A 20929-nucleotide genomic window follows, 5' to 3' on the forward strand; every position below is an offset into this window, starting at 1 on the left:
CAATTTCTCCCTGATGGAATCAATAGCCATAAACTATAATGTCTGGAACATTGGTTTTCATAGCAAATGTCATTACTTATGGAATTGCTGACAATGCTGTATGTCACCAATAGCAAAGGATGATCCACAAATGCTTAAAAATTCTATTTTTTCCTCAAATGTACATGAAGTTGTAATTCTGGGGAAAAAAGGCTAAACAAAGGTCAACTTTGTCCTTTTTAGTCCTTTCTAATTTTGTGAAAGTATTTTTCACCTTCTTTTCCTTTTTCTTCAATCTTCTGTGTTCAGAAAACTTGCAAGTATCTCTATTTCTTATATAGATGAGATGTTCTACCACTAACTCAAACTCAATAGAGCAAAGGAAGAAAAAACACCTCTGTCATCTCTCCAAGTTTTGTCCACGCTCCATGACCTTCTCTGCTATGACCAGCCCAATTTCATTTTTTATGTCAAACTCAAAAATTTGGGAAAAGTCTTTGATAGAAAATTATTCTTTTTCAAAGTCCATGTTTTACTAAAATCTTGAGTTAATTTCCTCAAAACCATAAACATCACATGGAGATATACTGCAGATAGATATAAGAATTTCAAGAGTGATGGGCAGACCAAACTAAGAAAGCCCGGTATCTAAATTTGATACTAGCTCCCTTTATCGTATCAACAGATTATGGAAGCCCCACTAGTAGAAAATCAGGCCAGACAGTTAAATAGAAAATAGAAAAGGCATTCTGTTAAATTGGGGGCATAAGGAAGCAAGTGTTCTGCTTGCCTCCTCAACCCAGTAGAACAAGAACTTAGTTCTCATAATTGGAACACAGATCAATAATATGGATGTTAAGCTAAAAGAAGAGCCCAGTGTGTAAGTCCAGATTTGAACGAAACCAATGCATAGGTTGAAGTTATCATGTCAGATTTCCCAAACCAGGACTCATTATTGTTCCTGGGGTGATGTACCTGGTAGTTCAGTGGCCCTTACCGTAGGGATTGCTGGAGACATCAGGACAAGTCACTTGACAAAACGAATCGATTTTTTTCTTATCGATTCTATGTCAAATTTTAATTTCTGTTCTATCATTCCATCACTGGTATTGATAGAACTTAGTGCTGTAATTTTCTCAATGGCCAAGTGCAATTAATATTCTTTTCATATTTTTCTGCCTTAAAATCAGTTTTAAGGTTACTTTTTTCTTTTGAGTTTTACTACTTCGTAATTCTCCATTTTTTCTACCTAATTCTCTAACTTAAAAATAATCTCTATTGACAATATTTAGTCATCTCCAACTATTCTATATTTTTTCTCCTGCTGTCAGTGGCCTGTTTGCTCATATCCATGCAGGTCTATGTTTCTTTTCTCTCCACCTCATCTCTTCCTTTCTGTGAGAGATTTTCACGGGTCATGATCCTTTCAACATGTATTGAAAACATTGTTTTTCCACTAAAGTAAAACAGGCCTTCCAAAACTTATCCTCATACACAAAGAAAGCTAGAAAGTACATTTAGCTCCAATGTGTGGACTGAAATTTATGTCTTCGATCTGCGAGTTTATATGCCAACGCTGTCACTGATCCTAGCATTTAGTTACATGACTTTTCTTCCAGATATAATTCTTATAATTTTATTTGTTAATTATACTTCAATAAAGCTGAAATTTAAGAAAAACAAACCTTCAATTCTTTCCTTATGCCTGACATGATCTGTTCCTTTCTAATTAGGTATAGTGCCTTTCCATGTACATCACCCACTTTAGACCTGCAAACATCCAACTGACACCACTCTACAGAATACAAAATCTTTTTTAATATCCTGAGTATGACCCTATTGTCCACACTCTACTTGACTTCACATGTACATTTTCCGACCTGTCTGCTGAGCCATAACCTGATTCTCACTTTGAGGCTCTCTCCCCTTTATCCTGTAGCTACCCAATGAGATTAGGCGCTGAAAATTTCTTGAAGTTCTCTAATATTCCTCTTAAAATTAACAAACACCTCCATCCTGCCACACTTAAACTTTTCTATGCCATCTTTTTCAAAAAGTTTAGCGCATTCAATAATTTACCTCTTCCTGATAGATATGTTAATTAGCTTGAATGTGATAATCATTTCATAATGTATATGTATGTCAAGATATCCCATTATACACTGTTAAAAAAGAGAAATAACAGGCCCCAAATAGAGTCATTTTGCCCCCCATGACAGCAAAAAACAAGACTTAATTATAGTTTCAGCCCCTCCCAGGAATGTGACTTAAATAATCTGAAATTTCCTGACTAGAACTAGATAATCTGTGTGATAAAATGCCTGCCTGCCATTGTTCCCTTCTCTCCAAAAGAAGTCTTGATCTGAAACAACCCTTTCTTTCCTCTTGCTGATACCTTCTTGCCCCACCCTCCTACTGCCAATAAAACCTTCCATTTTGTATACAAAATAGAGTGCCCTTCTAGTTGCTAGATGGGCTGCTGCTCATTCATGAATCATTTAATAAAGCTAATTAGGTCTTCAAATTTACTCAGTTGAATGTTGTTTCATTTTGTGTTTTTTGTTTGTTTTGCTGAGGAAGATTATTGCTGAGCTAACATCTGTGTCAATCTTCCTCCTCTTTATATGTGGGTTGCTGGCACAGCATGGTTGTTGAGTGGTGTAGGTCTGTGCCCAGGATCCAAACCCATGAGCCTGGGCCACTGAAGCATGCCTAACTTAACCACTAAGCCAGAAGACCAGCCCCAAGAATCTTTTCAAATTTTAGTCCTTTAAGGAAAAAATGAAACCTACACTCAAAAGATTAAGTAAAATTATAAAAACTTTAGATATGCATGCATTGAAAATATTCCCAGAGTACAGCTAGCCTCAGCATTCCATAATTCACTCTAAACTTTATGAAGTTACCATAAATAAAGCTTGTACTATTAAAACTTTGTACTTAAATTCAAATAATTTGTGAAGGCTGCTACCAGAACCTTCTATTCACAGGAGACTAATGACCCATTAATTTCAACAAAATGCCCCATTAACATAAAAATGGATTTGGCCTGGGAAAGGCTATTATATTCCACTATGAGTTGTAAGTGTAGATTTAGATTTTCCCTTACAATGTTAAGTAACAGTGTCCCTCATCTGACCAAAGAGAGAGAGAGGCATAACTGAAGTTTTATACATCAAAAATGGAGACAACTTCCTCATTTCTTTTTAAATAAAATAGGTAAAAATGAAAATGGAGTAGAAATCCTGAACTCTAATTTACTTGAAACTTTTAGGCATCCTTTTAGAGCCAACAATTCAGATCACATTTATTTTCTAGTAACACACAATATTAAAGTCATCTTGGATCATGGTTGGCACTCCTTTCTTCACTCATCTAAATATTCATTGAACAATAATTCTTTTTTAAAGATTTTATTTTTTTCCTTTTTCTCCCCAAAGCCCCCCAGTACATAGTTGTATATCCTTAGTTGTGGGTTCTTCTTGTTGTGGCATGTGGGATGCCGCCTCACCGTGGTGAGCAGTGCCATGTCTGCACCCAGGATTCGAACTGACGAAGACCTGCAGCGGAGCACACAAACTTAACCACTAGGCCACGGGGCCAGCCCCTCAACAATAATTTTTTGAATGCTGATTGAGTGAAGACATTACATATTTGGAAAAGTATGAATAGTTCAAGAAGGCTGGATTCTAGAATGGAAGTGGGAGAATAGGAAATGAAGATGAAAAAGTAGGAAAGGACCAGATTTTCTTATTTCTCAATTCATGTATGGCCAAGTTTTCAATTGGGAGTCCTTGGAAGATTTGTTAGACAAAGACATGATTCCTTTTTAGTGCTGAAATGCTGAGCAACAACGTTACCTTAGCATACGTAAATGTAAAAATGTGGCTATTTTAAGTCCTTCATTACATATGGGAAAGTGAATTGAACTAAAGATTGAGACTACATCTACCTTTTAGATCTCAGCTCTGTTCTTCTTAATTCCTCTGTTTTGTTTTGTTTTTGGTGAGAAAGATTGGCACTGAGCTAACCTCTGTTGCCAATCTTCCTCTATTTCTTTTTTTTTGTTTCCTTTCTTCTTTTTCTTTTTCTTTTTTTTTGAGGAAGATTAGCCCTGAGCTAACTACTGCCAGTCTTCCTCTCTTTTGCTGAGGAAGTCTGGCCCTGAGCTAACATTGTGTCCATCTTCCTCTACTTTATACATGGGATGCCTACCACAGCATGGTGTGCCAAGCGGTGCCATGTCCGCACCCGGGATCCGAACCAGCAAACCCCAGGCCACCGAGAAGCGGAATGTGCAAACTTAACTGCTGTGCCACCGGGGCGGCCCTCTTACTCTCTTTCGTGTGTGGGATGCTACCACAGTGTGACTTGATGAGCAATGTGTAGGTATGTGCCCAGGATCTGAAACCACTGCAAACCCCAGGCCACCAAAGTGGAGCATGTGAACTTAACCACCACACCACTGGCCAGCCCCATCAGCTCTGTTCTTGTGTACAATAAAAGCTTCCCCCATTAACTGATCTTTGATTCTTCACTTGTTTTTTGTTTGTTTTAAAGTTATAAAATGGAGAATGTTTATTGTGCTGGAAATTAAGAGTGTATGTGATAATATTTCTATGCACATTCCTTAACAACTATGAAGAGTTATAAATGTAAGATTTTTGTAGAAAAACAATAATGAAGCAACACATTGTTTTCTGTTCTTTATTTTAGTTTGGTTTATAGTGAACTGAAAATATTGCAATTCTAAAAGTTGTCGTATCTGTTCACCAATTGGAACAATTATCCTCATTGTATGTTACCTTTGAAATCATTAGTTTGTGGAGATAAAAAATTATGCAATTACCATGTTCATCCTACTAATGAGGGGTGGCCATAAAGTCAAGACCAAAATATATTCCAAATCCATAAAAACTGAAACTACAGAGATTTTAAAACTTAAAACACACAGATTTTATAATTTTTAAGAAGTGTCCAAATCTAATATTTGCCTCTAAATGTGTTTCCTAAAAATATTTAAATACAATGATATATGTAGTAATTAGTTTATAAGTTGTGTTTCAATTTAAACATCTTAATTGTGTATTTTTACCATTTATTTTATTGTGTCTTGATAATAAATTAACTAATTTAAAGGAGAAAATGAAGTAATTAATTTATGCATAGACTGTGTCATTATTTAGGCCTCTGATTAGTTGTCTAACATGAATATTTACTATAATAAATAAATATATCAAAAGATGCAATTATCCAAACAAGGAGAAATTTGCTACATGAGTGTCCTTCATGCTGTTAGTGAATGCAGGGATTAGATTTCAGGAGAAGCAATTGCAGGAAGAAACCAGAAGCAGAAATAAAAATTTGAACTTTAGATTATGAAAGTATCCAATACTTTTGTTCTGGATGTGTTGCTAAGTATTATATTTTTATATCTGTTCATGCCCATGAAGAAGTCAATGGAGAATATAATGCAAATCCAAGTCATTTGTTTTCTTAAAGAATATAAGACACATATGATGTATCTTAAAAATTCTTATAACAAGATCTGGATTTGTAATAATTTGAATATGAAGAACTTCATGCTCAGCGTCAATGCTACTCATTATTTCCCCAGAGCAAGAGCTTGTGACTGCTGCAAAATTAGCTAGTGGTATCACTGTAACTGAAGCTGGCATAGTAGGCTCAGTCATCTCACAGTCTGCTCACTAGAAAACTTTATAACTCAGTGTTTTCAGAAGTCAACTATTTGGAAATAAGGAAGAACTTTATAATTTGCAGAATGGAACTGTTTGCTAATAATAAAAAGTAAAACTAACAAGGCAGAGTGCAGAAGCTCCCTTTTCAGCTGATTTTTATTCCTAACTATGAAATTGACATCAATTTTGACCATGTCATGGGAGGAAAAGTAGGATAATTTCGCTGCAACAAATTCCAACTCCTATTGAAGCCATGAAAATACGGCTTAGTGATGGTATTTTGGAATAACTTGATGACCAAACAAATTGAAAATTTTAAAGCAAAATATAAAAGATTTTATGTCGTGTGTGGGTGTGTGGGATAGCAGGATTGGTGTCACCTACAATTCTGTTAGAACTGCAGGACCCTGAGCCCCATAGCAGTTGTTTGAAATAAGAATCAGCTGTGCAACAAGATGACACAAAAGGGTGAAAGTCGTGCTTTACACCAAGAGAAAAAGAAATGCAGGATGTGGAGAAGGAGGCCTTAGTTCCATTAGCCAGCCTACCATTTACTGTCTTGGGCTGGTAAATGTTTAACAGCTGGTTCTCTGGATAACAAAACAAAATAAAAATATCTGCTTTTAAAATTTTGCTGATTTCCGTAGTGTAAATACTCCCAACAGAGCCAATTTCAAGGTATCAACATGAAGTCACTGAATGCGGAGTTGGGAAGAGTATTCACAGTGCAAAATTTGCTCTCATGATCCCCTCTGAGCTGGCTCCAATGTACTGCTATCTCTAAGTCAATTATGTCCTTTTTTTGTTTATCTGTAGATCAGAATGATAATATTTATCTGATGGAATTATTCTGTGTCAATATAAAAGGATGTAAAAACTCTTATAAGCTGTTAGGAAATTAGTTGCTTTTACTTCTTTTTCTCCACCAAATCATGAGCATCCTGAGAGCCACGTTAAAGGTTTTCTAACACCTAATACAATGGCTAGAACATAGTTGGTGCTTAATAGGTGTTTTGAGATGCATTAATAAACAGACAAGGCTATGCTTCTTGCCTTTTTTATTAGTAGAACCACAGTGTTTTTATCTTTATGAAAGGATATGGAGCAAGAATATGCGTTGTTTCTTTGTCTGACACTGAGGCAGAGGCTCAGGTGTTGCCTATTAGCCTCTATCCCTTTCATTCATAGTAATACAGCTTTTAGCTGGGCATATTAACATCCTGAATAAAGACTACATTTCCTAGCCCTCAGTGCAGCCAAGTTTCATGCATCTATAATATGGCCAATTGGGTATAAGCAAAAGTGTCCTAAAAAGATTTTAAGTAGGGAAGTGTTATGAACTAATATTGAAGAATATGCAGGTGTTGGGAAGGCAAGAGAGAAAGCTCGGAAACCAGAGTCTAGAGTAATAGTCTGGTTTAATCCAGGGAAAAAATGATAGTCGCTAGGCCTAGGGTATTAGTAGTAAAAACGGTGAGAGGTGGTAAGAGTCAAGATATATTTTGATGCAATATTTGTTTTTGAGTTAGATGTAAGTTGCTAGAACAAGAAAGGAATAAAGCATGACTCCAAAGTTTTTGAACCTGAGCAATTAAATGAATTGTGTGGCTATTTATTGAGAAATACATAGAGATGAGACAATCTGGAATTCAGGGAAGACATCAGGCTGAAAAACATGATGGGCAATTATAGTAAAATAATTGCAAAAATGCCACCATTTCTTCATCCCATCTCCCACTCGTGCATGCCCTCTGTCACATAACATTGTCACGCCCTTGTGGTCTCATCCTTGTGGTCTCTAGTTTATTTGACTTCCTTTAGCCAGTGGGGTGTTAGTAGACCAAAATCAAGCAGAACTTGAAACACTGCTTGTACATTTCCATTTTTCTCTTGTTTATACCACTGGCATAGGCATGAGAGCATGCCTAAAATATCCTGTTAGTAAATGAGAGGCTTGAGTGTTGTCAGATCACCTCACTTGTCTGAGATGGAGTCAACCAGATTAGCCAATAAGCGGAAACATGAGTGAGTCCAACCAAAATCACCAAAGTGACAGAGCCAAGCCCCTCAGAAGCTTGAACAATAAACACTTATTTTGTGTGCCCCTGAGGTTTTATGATTGTTTCATAGCAATAGCTAAATGATGATATTCAGTGTATTTGAAAGTGGTTCTTTCAGACACTGGAGCAGATAAGCCACATAGAACATGGGTGTAGATAGACATGAGGGCCAAAGACTGAGCCCTGTGGCTCTCCAATATCTAGAAGTAAATAACAGGAGGATCTACCCAAGGGGTCTAAAGAATGAAGGTATATTAGGGGGAAATCAATGAAAAAAAGGGTATCCTGGGAGGCAAGCAAAAAAAATGTTCTAAGAAGAGATGAGAAGCTGGCCCTGTGGCATAGTGGTTAAGTTTGTGCAGTCTGCTTTGATGTCCCAGAGTTCCTGGGTTCAGATCCCAGGCGTAGACCAGCACACTGCTCACAAAGCCATGTTACGGCAGCATCACACATAGATTGGCTCAGGGCCAATCTTCCTCACCAAAAAAGAAAAGAAGAAGAAGAAGAGATGAGAAGTAGAATGTGTTAAATTCTGAAAACAGGAAGAGTAATTTGGGAATTGACCTTAAAATCTGGCAATGTTTCCATCATTGATGACCTTGACAATAGGAGATTCAGTTGAATGGTAGAGGCAAAATCCTAACTGAAGAGTATTCAAGAAGGTAAATTAAAAATGGAGAAAGTGACCATAGGAAATATAGATAACTTTGTGAGAATTTATTTTTAGCGGGCACCAGGTAGATGGAGCAAGGGCTGGAGGTATTTCAGGGTCAAGAGAAGTCTATTCATTTGTTTTTGTTAAATACCATTTGGCTTTATGGAAAATAATGGGGAAGATTTATTAGAAAAAATGATGATACACAAGACACAGAGGACAATTGCAGAAACACAGTTGCTGAGTAAAACAAGTAAACAACAAAACAACAAAACCTCAAAATTTAGTGCACAGGTAGAGGGTTTGACCTATATAGGTTCCATGATGTTTCTAATTTCATACATGCATGTAGCCATGTACCCAAAAAGTAGGAAACACTGAAGTGGGTTAGAATCATCATTCTCTTCAATCATTGCATGCTGACTAACAAAACTTTGTTCTCTGGCCTAAGTCAATGCATTTTCCCTCAGCACATAATTAGTGAACAATGGAATTAGTTTATTGTAACAATATAATTTATTATTATTATTTTTTTTTTTTTTGAGGAAGATTAGCCCTGAGCTAACATCTGCCACCAGTTCTCTTTTTGCTGAGGAGGACTGGCCCTGAGCTAACATCCATGCCCATCCTCCTCTACTTTATATGTGGGACGCCTACCAAAGCATGGCTTGACAAGCAGTGTGTAGGTGTGCACCTGGAATCCGAACCAGTGAACCCCGGGCCACCAAAGTGGAACGTGTGCACTTAACTGCTGCACCACGGGGCCAGCCCCTATAATTTATTATTTTCTAGTCATTAATTTACATTTACATCATTGTATTATTATTTTTGACACCAATTAATCAAGATTTCTAGTAGACATTAATTTTACAATAAAGTGTTCTAGCATTTTCTATATAGTGATAAATATTCTCATTTTATACTTCTGATATAATGCTATTATGGAATCCTCCATAATAACTGAGGAATTGTTGATTTATTCATATTATGATTTCACACGTTTCCCCTAAAATACTTTTGAGAACTTTTGATGATCCTAAGACTCATTTAAGTTTCTAGTAAAATCACATCAACAAATAAAAATTGTATTTTCTTTCTTAAGATGATACTGCTACAACACATTTGAAAAATGTTTTCCAACACCTTTTCTTTTTCAAGTGGCAAAAAAGTGTGAAAGAGCAATGTAGGCTATTTAACAGACATGATAAAATGAGAAAATAAAAAGTGGTGATAAGTATTCAAAAGTCACATAAATCTTCAGGATTTATTTTAAACTGCTATTATCATTGCCTGTCATATATTTTTATATAGAATGAACTTGTGAAGTAATGCTAGGCTACTCACATCTAGTTTTCACCTGATCACATACTATGATGAATTTTATTTATCAATTCCAGATAGACATTGGATACCTGAAATGAGAGTTTTATTATTGAAGAAATAAAAGTAATACAAATTTAATGCAAATTTGAAGTAGACTTCCATGACAAAATTTAGTTTATGTGATACATGTACGTCAGTGTCTTTGTAAACAACTGCTGATAAAATGACCTACATGTTTTATTGGAAAAATATAAGGTTGAGTTACTGATACTGTCAGCATATCTTCCATTACAGATAAAATTATATCAGCTTGACTCAAGAGAGAAAACGACATACTATATGGTCATAATTAAAGAAATTTAAAGATAATTGAAATGTAGTCTAACAGTCCTTAAATTAAATTAATAATCTAGAGTCTTTAAAACTACACACAGATGGACCTCCTTGAACAATTACTGGAAAATAAGGAAACAAAATTTCCAAAATTGATGAAATGGGAATTCTCATTTACATTATAAGAAGGTTGTGTACTATCCAATATCAATCAAAATATACCATGTATTACTTCCATATTTCAAATCTTTCTCTAACTCATAATCAAAAGTTAATATAGATAGATAAATTCTCTCTGCTTACATTAATCAACTCAGATCTGAAAGATTTCATTTGATAAATCTCTTGTCTGAACACATATCCTTTTTAATTACTTTGACCTCATCTCATATTTCTTCTTCATGGCTACTAAGCTCAGAAAATCCTTTTCTCGTTTTCCCCTGTCAACATGCCAAAATATTTCTAAACGTAAGATTAGTGTTAATGATAAGTTTAAGTTAAAGTTTTTTATTCCCATGCTCTTGCCTTTTTTAGTTTTTTAGTAAATTTTCAATTCATATGTTTTACAAATGTCATATCAGAGACAATAATGTTTTGTATAGATATATAATATAAATATATGTATTTGTCCTGTAGATTTCAAATTTTAAATCCTCGTTTTCTTTTGTCTTACTTTTTTTTTAAATATTGGCACCTGAGCTAACATCGGTTGCCAATCTTCTCTTTTCTTTTTTTCTTCTTCTCCCCAAAACCCCCTGTACATAGTTATGTATTCTAGCTGTAGGTCCTTGTGGTCGCGCTATGTGGGACGCCGTTTCAGTGTGGCCTATTGAACCGTGCCATGTCCACGCCCGGGATTTGAATCCGCAAAACCCTGGGCTGCCGAAGTGGAGTGTGCGAACTTAACCACTTGGCTATGCCTCGGCCCCTTTTGCCTTTTAATATAAGAATGGCTCTTTTATTATTTTTATTATGATATTCAGCAGCTTTCACATTTTATTTAGTCTAATCTATCAGTCTTTTCCTTAGTGACATATTTTCCTTTTGACTTTCATAGTTAGAAAGCTTTCCTCTCCCAAGAGCTGACAATGTTCTGCTATATTTCTTCATGGACTATACATTTTCATTTTAAAAATTTAATTATTTACAGTCATTTGGAATTTATGTTGTGGTAACTGTGTTAGAAAATCTACTCAATGCATTATGTAAACTAGTATTATCCTGGTATAAAACAAACAAAAAATAGCACAAAGAGACAAAATGAGAGACTCCATGTACAAATAAATGTAGATGGAGAAATCTTTATGAAATCATGATGGAGTAAGTGTATCCCGCACTATAAATAGATAGTTCAACAAACACGTCTAAACATAAAAGATGGAAAAGAAGGAAAGAAATAGTACTCATTATTTTTAGATGATATTTACAAAATTATCCAAAAGTATATATAGAATATTGTTGCTTATTAAGTGCTTTTTAAAATAATACTAAATATGGCCAATAAAAATTTTGAAGGCTTTAGATAGCATATACCCATTTGAAGGATCTTCACATAACAGTACTTAAAGGTATCTCTTATTTGGAATTTTTGAAAATGATTGAAAATTGTCTAAGATTTACTGAATCCAGATGCTGTAATGGTAGAACAGTACACACATCTGTTGGGAAACAATTCCCCATATGCTTCTCATGTTTTCCACATCTTGTAAGCAGAGGTCCTCACTCTCTTTGTTCAGCAACAATATGAAAATATTGTCTCCCTCCAGAGCAAAGAGCCTGTTTACTTACTATCTGTTATAACAGATCCCAGTTCCCTAAGCACAGAGTTCCTCTCCTGTAGCACAACCCATCATGAATGTAGGAGTCATCTGGACTGCTGCAGGAGAATTGAGGCATTTGGAGCCTGAAAAATTGCTGATACTCTGGCTATTTCTATTGTTGTATGTAATAAAGTCCTTTGTCCCTGACTCCGTACTGTTTTGTGTCTTCTGCCAGCATCCATGAAACTGGCTGGCTAAATTGTTAATTCTGCGATAGGGCAAAGTCTCAGAGTCTTCACAGTTCTTGACAATGTGTAGATACACAGAACTATGAAGATGGGTCAGTAATTTCTATTATTTCTTTGTCACTAGAAGAAAATAATCACATTTAATCAAAATGACCCAAAAGAACACTCTGTTATAGTCTAGCACATATAGTTACTTTTGATTCTTGGGATCGTCTCTTCTAGCCACAACGTCTGTACCAAGATGTTTGTTCTTTGCTTCAGGGCCCTTATAATTATCCATAAAGTTCTTAGGAACTTTTGTTTATACACCTCCTTAAAGGACTGTATTTATTTAACAAGTGTTATTCAATTAATTTCTACACAAGACTTGGCATCCTCCCATTGTGCCCTCTTTTCAAGTCAGTTGGAACAACTGCCTTGTCATGCTCTAGTTCAGTCTCTAGGAATGACCTGCCAGCTCAGAGTTGCAACTTTTGAGCAGGTTGCTTCTCTTAACCTGTCAGGGTTTTGACCTTTGTCACTGGAAGAGCATTGCACAAGTGTGAAAAGTGTCATTTCTTCCCTTGGTTCAAGCTGAAAATGGATTACCCTATTCGCAGCACTATGATTCTGGGGAAACCCTAGCTAAGGGTGGTACTGCATAACTTATTTAGCCCAAATAACACTTGGGTAAATTGTCATATCCATTTTCTTACTTGAACAACACTCTAAGAAAGACAAAACAAATAGCTCGATATAGCACTCCTTTTGAGAAAATGGAAATTCAGAGAGTTTTTATGACATGACCAAACATTATAATATATATGGATATATAGATATTTTATCAATATATAATATTGAATACATATAAATTCAATATGCAATCATATGAATATATATGTAACAATATGTTACATATGTATTCAATATGTAACATTGATATATCAATATATAATATTGAATAGTATATATTCAATGTGTAAATTAGATGTATATCATTAGTAACAATATGTAATATTGAATATAGATGGCGGAACAGCAAGGATACCAGCTAACATGTTTTGAACGTTGCTTACACATCAGGCCCTGCTCTGTGGATGTTACATGATTAACTACCTTGATCTTCAAAAAAACCTTGTAGAATCAATATTGTATTATTAATTTTACATTGTTAAGAACTAAGCTTCACAGCATCTGAGTGATAAAGTCAGCATTAAATATTAGGTCTTGTAACACTGTGTCCAGTATTTTAAAATTTTTTATATTATCCTATATTTTTCGCTAAGAAGAAAGACATGCTATATAAAAAAATGCATTCATATTAAAAAGTGATCATCCTGAAAAATAAAAATCTGAAGTACAGTGTAAGATTATAATTAACTTGTATCTAACCTATGCAATCGAATATAAAGATGTGCTATTTACTAACCTAAAAGAAATCAATTAACCAAAGTAGGAAGAAAAAATGTAAAGAACATATTAACTATATCTCTTTTCAGGTGAAAATGGATCCACTTAGGTGGATTAATTATAAAATGTATTTTGTAACTTTCTATTCTTTCTCTTCTTGTATCTTCTATCCCACTTTGAACTATCACCTAGATGAATCACTCAACATGATGTGCTAGGCAGAATTCTAAGGGCCCTAAGGTTTCCACCCCCTCCCCATGAGTATAGGTGGAACCTAGGGATATGATGGTATAGTTGCCCCCTTTGTTAGGTTATATTATGTGGCAATGGTGATGGGAGTGTCCCTCCTGTGATTATGTTAATCTATGTAGGACTCCTTACTAGCCAACTGGAAAGGGAGACAAAGTCAGAGAGATGTGCTCCAGCTGAACTGGAAGAAAGCCAGCTTGCAAAGTGCCTTCAGAGTCAGGAAGAATGGTAAGGAACCATAGGCAGCCTATAAAAGTTAAGAAAAGTTCCTGGTCAATACCTGGCAAGAAAATAAAGGCCTCAGTCCTATCACTGCAAAGAAATAAATTCTACCAGCAGCCATTAAGCTTGGAATAAGACCTTGTAATCACAATGCTGGCCAATATCTTGACTGCAGCCTTGTGAAATCTGAGCTGAGAACCCATTTGACCCCTGCTAGATTTCTGACCTATAGAACTTTGAGATTATAATTTGTGTTGTGTTAGTCTGCTAAATGGTGGTAGTTTGCTATGCAGCAATATAAAACCAATGCAGATGGGAATGATCATATTATGGAAAAAATTCCTTTAAATATTTCTGTGTGAAATAAATACTATATGTCTATGTGGAAAGGCATAATGAAATATTTTATGAAGCATAGTGAGTGATGACTCGTGCTTTACATTTACAGCCGAAAGAGCACACTGTCAGAGATCAGTTTGTAAAATGAGAAATAGACTTCAAATGGAGGCACAGTGAAAGAACCAAAAGTATTAATAAGTGCCTTCAAAGATGATGGATAAACAAAGAAATTATTACAAATGCAAATGACTGTGAAGAGAACTATTTAGAAAGATTGAATTATTTTAACGACATATTTGGAAATATTATTATTAATGCAATAATTAGATGAAAAGAGCAATAACTAATGAACATTTAGCTACCCGAATAATAGTAAAAGTCCTACAAACAGTGCCTTGAGGTCAATTCACATTTTGTTACACGAGGAAGCATCAATATGTTGTTCAAAGAGTATTATTAATTAATATTGCATCAGATTAGCTTCTTGCATTCTTTTTGATTTTTCATCATCTATTTCCCATCTACTTTAGCCAGTTATTTATGATTTTGAAGAAACTAAGATTATACTCCCCTCGACCTATGACCAAATGAAAAGCAGTTTCCCACATTTGTTGGCATTAAAGGTTCACTGTTAAAAAATATGCTTAAAATAGTATACAAAATCTAAAGAATATTGTAGACAAGATAACATATCACACTACCTAGGAAAAGCATAATTTTTATTGGAATATTGAATGCATTTTGTAAAGTAGGTTGTCCTATGAGGTAGGGGAAAATTACTAAAAATCCATTTTAAAGCTGAAGATTGTGTAACAAGCGCTGAAAATTTGATGACATAATTATTTCTCCATGTGGAAAAATAATTTTATCTAATACAGTATGTATATCCTAAGAATCAAAATGATTGATGCTGTTTATTATTCCTACTGAATTATTCCTAAATCAAATATTGAAATATTTTATTTGTACATTTTATTTTATCTATGTTGATTTGTTATGATAGTAAATGGTGTCCTATTAAAGAGCATAATCATTTTTATAAGGAAGAAACCATTTCAAATTTAATTTTCTCTAATATTCCATCATACTTATAATCAAATAATAAACATCAAATTTTATTTTTCTAGCTCACTACATTTTTGTAGAGGGGAATCAAGGTAAATTCACAAATTAATTTTTTAATCAAGCTCATAGTACACTTATCTTTTGAGCCACTAGTTGTGTACTACTATTAGTTATAACAATTTATCACAAAGTATAGCCCTTGAATGTGTGAAACAAACACACACAAATCTTTGACATATAATTACAATCTTAAATTAATCACTGTCTCAAACTTTGTTCTAGCACTCCATATCAAAATGATAAATTATAGCAGTTGATAGATAAGACAAATTTAACAATATATATAAAAGAAGGAAATTCATTGTGAAATGAGATTACATACTAAGTTTAATCATTCTATTTCTGGAGAATAAAATACAATCTAGAATGCCATCCAGTTTTTCTATATGAAGCACAAAGATTAAGTAGGTCGTATATCACTGACTTTAGCATTTCTTCATTCTCAGCTTGGTTTTTTTTTTGTGCTTTATGAGCAATTTTGTAGTTTTAAAATGCCTCATAAGGAAATTCTTTACTTCAAGAAAGTAAAGATTTTTAAGCAAAGAAAATATCCATAAAAAGTAAAAATAATTGTACATATTATTTATGGCTTTTCTCAAAAGGCCCCAAATTTCCCTAAACCTTATTCATTTAATGTAAATATCTGTGAATAGCGCAGATTCTAAGTGGTTAAACATAGCCCAGTCTGCCTTTTAACACATTCATTGGAGTTTTAATTCTTTGAAAGTGGGAGATATATTAAATCTTTCCTCATTACTGATGGAATTATTAGATATCTATATATCATTTATAATAGTCATTTAACTATAAGTCGAATTATAGTTTATAGTTAGATATAAAACGATCTCCAAAATGTATAGTTTACATCTGTAGGGCATTTAAATATATTTTTACATTAAGATTAATGCTTTATTAAATTCTTGCACTGTGGTTGGCACAAAGAAATCACTCAAATTTTAGCTAGCAGTAGCAGTGTTATTTCCCATATTTTTATATTTCTGAATTAAAATGTGAGAATGATTTAACAGCATATTTGCTAAAAGTGAGCTTTTTATCCCCATCATTTCTTTTTTTTTTTTTAAAGATTTTATTTTTTCGTTTTTCTCACCAAAGCCCCCCGGTACATAGTTGTATATTCTTCGATGTGGGTCCTTCTAGTTGTAGCATGTGGGATGCTGCCTCAGCGTGGCTTGATGAGCAGTGCCATGTCCCTGCCCAGGATTCGAACCAACGAAACACTGGGCCACCTGCATCGGAGCGCGCGAACTTAACCACTGGGCCACGGGGCCAGCCCCTATCCCCATCATTTCTTAATTACTTAGTCATACACATTAACAATCATTATGGCATAATAATTACCTTATGTTTAAGGTGATTTTCAAGACTATATTCTTATTTTTATGTCCATTTCTGATAATTGAATTGGTTCACTGATATATGCTGAAATTATTCACTGAGATTCTCCCAGACATTAAAGTAGCCACTTCATATAATGTATATAATAATATTTCATAACTACATATGCGTATGTATGTATGTAATCCACTATATGCTTGGATTATATTACTTTGTTTCCACATTAAGTGATTCTAAAATAGTCAAATATTCCGTGGTATATTAACTGTATGCTCTTTCGTCTATAAAGAATGATTATACATCTTTGAAAGTAAAATGTAAAAGGACTCCAGTATACAAAATAACTTTTAGCAGAAACTAGAATATATTTTGAATTCTGTTTGGCAGATATAGAAAGACATAAGAGCTTTTCCCACTGTGTGTTCCATAGAACATAGATCTTACAAGTTTTATCCTAATCAAATTTCGAAAAGTGGTTACATAGACTATGCAACTTAGTATACATTAGTGTTTCTCAAATTTATTGTTTTACAGAACAGCATTTTACTCATTTCTTTTTAACATTGACATAGGAAACCAAAGTTTTCTGAAACAAACTGTGGGAAATAGTGCCAAGATATTGAAGTATATAGCAGATAATAATGAGGAAAAATAAAGATATATGCAGCTAGATATATATGGGGAAATTTTTCCACAGAAATTTAACAGCTCACAGCTTCAACTTCAAGAAGTTTAAAAGTGTTTCCAATAAATGGCTAAAAGCTCTTAAACTTGATCAAAATTTATAAAACAGGGGCATCACACTCCACAGTTTTAAGAAAAATGGGCTAAAGTAGGGCAACAGAAGTTCGTAACACCACAGAAGTTCTGAAAAGATCACAGACACTTACATTTATCAATTATTTATTATATGTTGGATTTACTATTGGAATTGCATTGCATATTCTAGAGCTTCAGTCCAGAGTCTGGTTCAGGATATTTAATTGGGGCCAAGAATTCTACATTTTAACAAATTCTCCAGATGGTTCTGATGCATATGGTACAGTGTTGGCAGTTTGAGAAACACAGATAAATGCACAAATATTACCAATAAATAGAATTCTCATATACAAGGACAAAGTCTTAGAAAACTTCAAAAGATGAAGAAAATAACTAGTAAATGACTATATAGAAGGAGATAAAATGAAAATAAATGAGAATCAGGGACTGGCCCTGTGGCCAAGTGGTTAAGTTTGCTACTCCGCTTCGGTGGCCCGGGGTTTCGCTCATTTGGATGCTGGGTGTTGACCTAGCACTGCTCAGTTAAGCCACACTGAGGCAGCATCCCACACAGCAGAACTAGAAGGATCTACAACTAGAATATACAACTATGTACTGGGGGACTTCGGGGAGAAGAAGGAAAAAAAAAGATTGGTAACAGAGTTGCCTCAGGGCCAATCGTTAAAAAAGAAAAGTGAAATTCAGATATTAAGATCATCTTGAAAAAAAAAGGAAGCATAAATTTAGAGGAAATGTCTAGATTGGTAGATTATTTTATTGAGATATAGGGAAAGTCCAGAGGTGTAGTTTGAGGTAATTGTAGAATGATAACCTGGATCCAAAATGAAGAGGGTGGAGGAGGGACTTGAAATTTCCAACTAAGCTTTTTGGACTTCACGATACACCAGTTGGCCCTGACACTACTACTGGCCATGGTTAAATAAATAAAAGCTTGTAGCTACTCCCTCTGTAAAATGTTATATAGTGTTTCAAATGGTGTGGTAGGACAAATGAAGCCCCCCCCCCGAAAAAAAATCTCTGGAATCTGTGACTATGTCATATTACATGGCAAAAAGAACTTTGCTGATGTAATTAAGTTTAAGGAATTTAACATAGGGAGATTAGCCTTGATTATGCAGATAGTCCCAATATAAACACGTAAGTCTTTAAAAGCCTGGAAATTTCTCCAGCTGAAGTCAGAGATGGTGGGGGGATGGTGGTGGGAGAAGGTAATACAGAGATGCATCAGAAGGGGAAATAAGAGAGATTTCAAGTATGAGAGTATTCAGTGCACCAGTTGCAGGATCTCAGATGTACAAGGAAGAGAGAGAGGCCTCTAGGAGCTTTGGGCAATAGATTCCTTTTAGAGTCTTCTGGTGAGAACCCAACCAACTGACATTTTTATTTCAGCCTTGTGAGACCCTGAGCAGAGAAACTAGCAGAGACCACCAGGACTTCTCAGCTACAGAACTGTGAGATAATATATTTTTGTTGTTTTAAGCTGTTAAATTCATGGTCATTTCTTACAGTAGTAATACAAAACTAATACACATGGTAAAACATACTCATTATAAATCAATACCAAAGATGTTCTGCAGCATGATGGCTAATCCCTCAATACTACCAGGATGCCTAACACCTCATATTTAAATCAGGATCTCCCAAACATACCTTTCAATGTCATGAAGACATATGAATCCATTTTCACTAAAGTGGAAAAAACTGACAGAAATTTAATGTTGCATACATAGAAACAATGGAAAGCTATGAAAATATTTTTGAGTATGTTACATGAAACTTGACAGTCAAACCAGAAAACATGGCAACTTCATAATTCATCTTCCAAGTTACTACATTTTCAGTATACTTAGTACTTACTGAAGGGGTAAACTAACTTAAGGGATCTTTATACTTTGATAAACAGAGTAGATGTTTTCTACTAAGGAGCCCTTAATAGAAAATTACTGTATTACTAACTTCTTCAATATTGCCAAAATTACACTTAAAATTAAACCTTTGTATTTATGGTGTTTTAAACTGTGAATTAACTTACCAAGATAAAAATATTCCACTGTTGTGAAAGCACCTTCAAAAACTAATGATTATTACTATCACATTGGAGGAACGGAGGAAAACAAGTCTCGAAATGCATCTTTTTGTAACACTTTAGAAATGTATTAGGTAGAAAATAGTATTCAAAACTGCTGTGATGTGGGATTATTTAGGATATAAGACAGAGAAAATGTTTTTACTCAGTTGCTTGCTAGAGGGTATTTTTTCTAGTGAGAAGAATAGCACTAGATGAAATGTTTAGTTTAAAACTTTCCACACATGCAAACTGTCACCCTTTATACTAAAGCAATTCTATTTGACACATGATTATTTTCTAGTGTGCTCTTTAAACATGTCATGTTTAAAATATCATTTTATTGATATTTAAACATATAAATAATTTGAATTATTATGTGCTTTAGAAAGTAACCTCTCCTGCTACTGTATTTGTGTATCTCTTATGATGATATTAGACCTGGTGTGGTGCATTCTGGTAATGTGGTCCTGTGGAGATGAGTTGAAATCTGATATGCTATTCCTATGGGGAAGGGAGGGGCTCTTCCCTAAACTAGGAGAGTTTTATTGTCAAATCACATAAAGAAGAAATTACAAGTCCATGACCTCTATCTGAAATCCTTGAGAATAGATTATTTTTGCTATTAGAATTTTTTCTTATTTTAAAAAGGGAAAACATGCAGATTCTGTGCATTTTTAACACCGTCAGCAGAGCCTGTGGTACCAACAGATTATCAAACAATATTTGCATAGTGAAACATGAGTACCCACACTGTGTGGCATAAATAAAGATTATAAACAGCCTCTAATCAGTTCAGGTCAGATTTTGATGCTAAATGAGTGCATACCAAACCTCCGGATAAAAACCTTCAGTTTCAAGAGCTTCTTAGTTTTCCTCTTTGTGGTTAAGGGATTATGGATCTGTGGGACTGGAAATTCTGGTTTCAAATGGAAGATGGCAAATCTTGTCTCTTAAGGGATTTTTTTCTCTTGACTCTAACTTGCAGAGAAGACAGTTTACCAGTTTATTTTCTGGTGGAGAGGCAAAGCACAGAAGAGAATAGTGTGGAGTCTGAGTTGCCTGAATCTCAAATCAGACCTAGTTTCCTGTTACTCTCACATTTAGTTCCCATTTATTAATGTCTAACCCTAGAGTGATTTCATGATCTCATCTCCTAAGAAAATTTAAGGGAAAGATTTTCCTCTGTCTAGGCACACTGCACTGAAACATTAAAGCCTACTAATTCTAGCATTGTATTATATACTAAAGACTATTAAGAAAGTGAATCTCAGGATAGGATTTGGGATAACAATATGAACTGTATCTTCCTTCCTGAGTATTCTTGTTCGATTTTCATCCCGCAGA

General features: G+C 34.6%; 1 protein-coding gene across 7 annotated transcripts in view; it reads right to left on the minus strand.

Moving 5' to 3' along the window:
* CSMD3 (CUB and Sushi multiple domains 3) overlaps positions 1-20929 on the minus strand; it is a 1186048-nt gene that overhangs the window by 997648 nt on the left and 167471 nt on the right. The window lies entirely within an intron of this gene.

The sequence above is a fragment of the Equus caballus genome, chromosome 9 (genome assembly GCF_041296265.1).
Source record: "Equus caballus isolate H_3958 breed thoroughbred chromosome 9, TB-T2T, whole genome shotgun sequence".
Classification (NCBI taxonomy): Eukaryota; Metazoa; Chordata; class Mammalia; order Perissodactyla; family Equidae; genus Equus; species Equus caballus.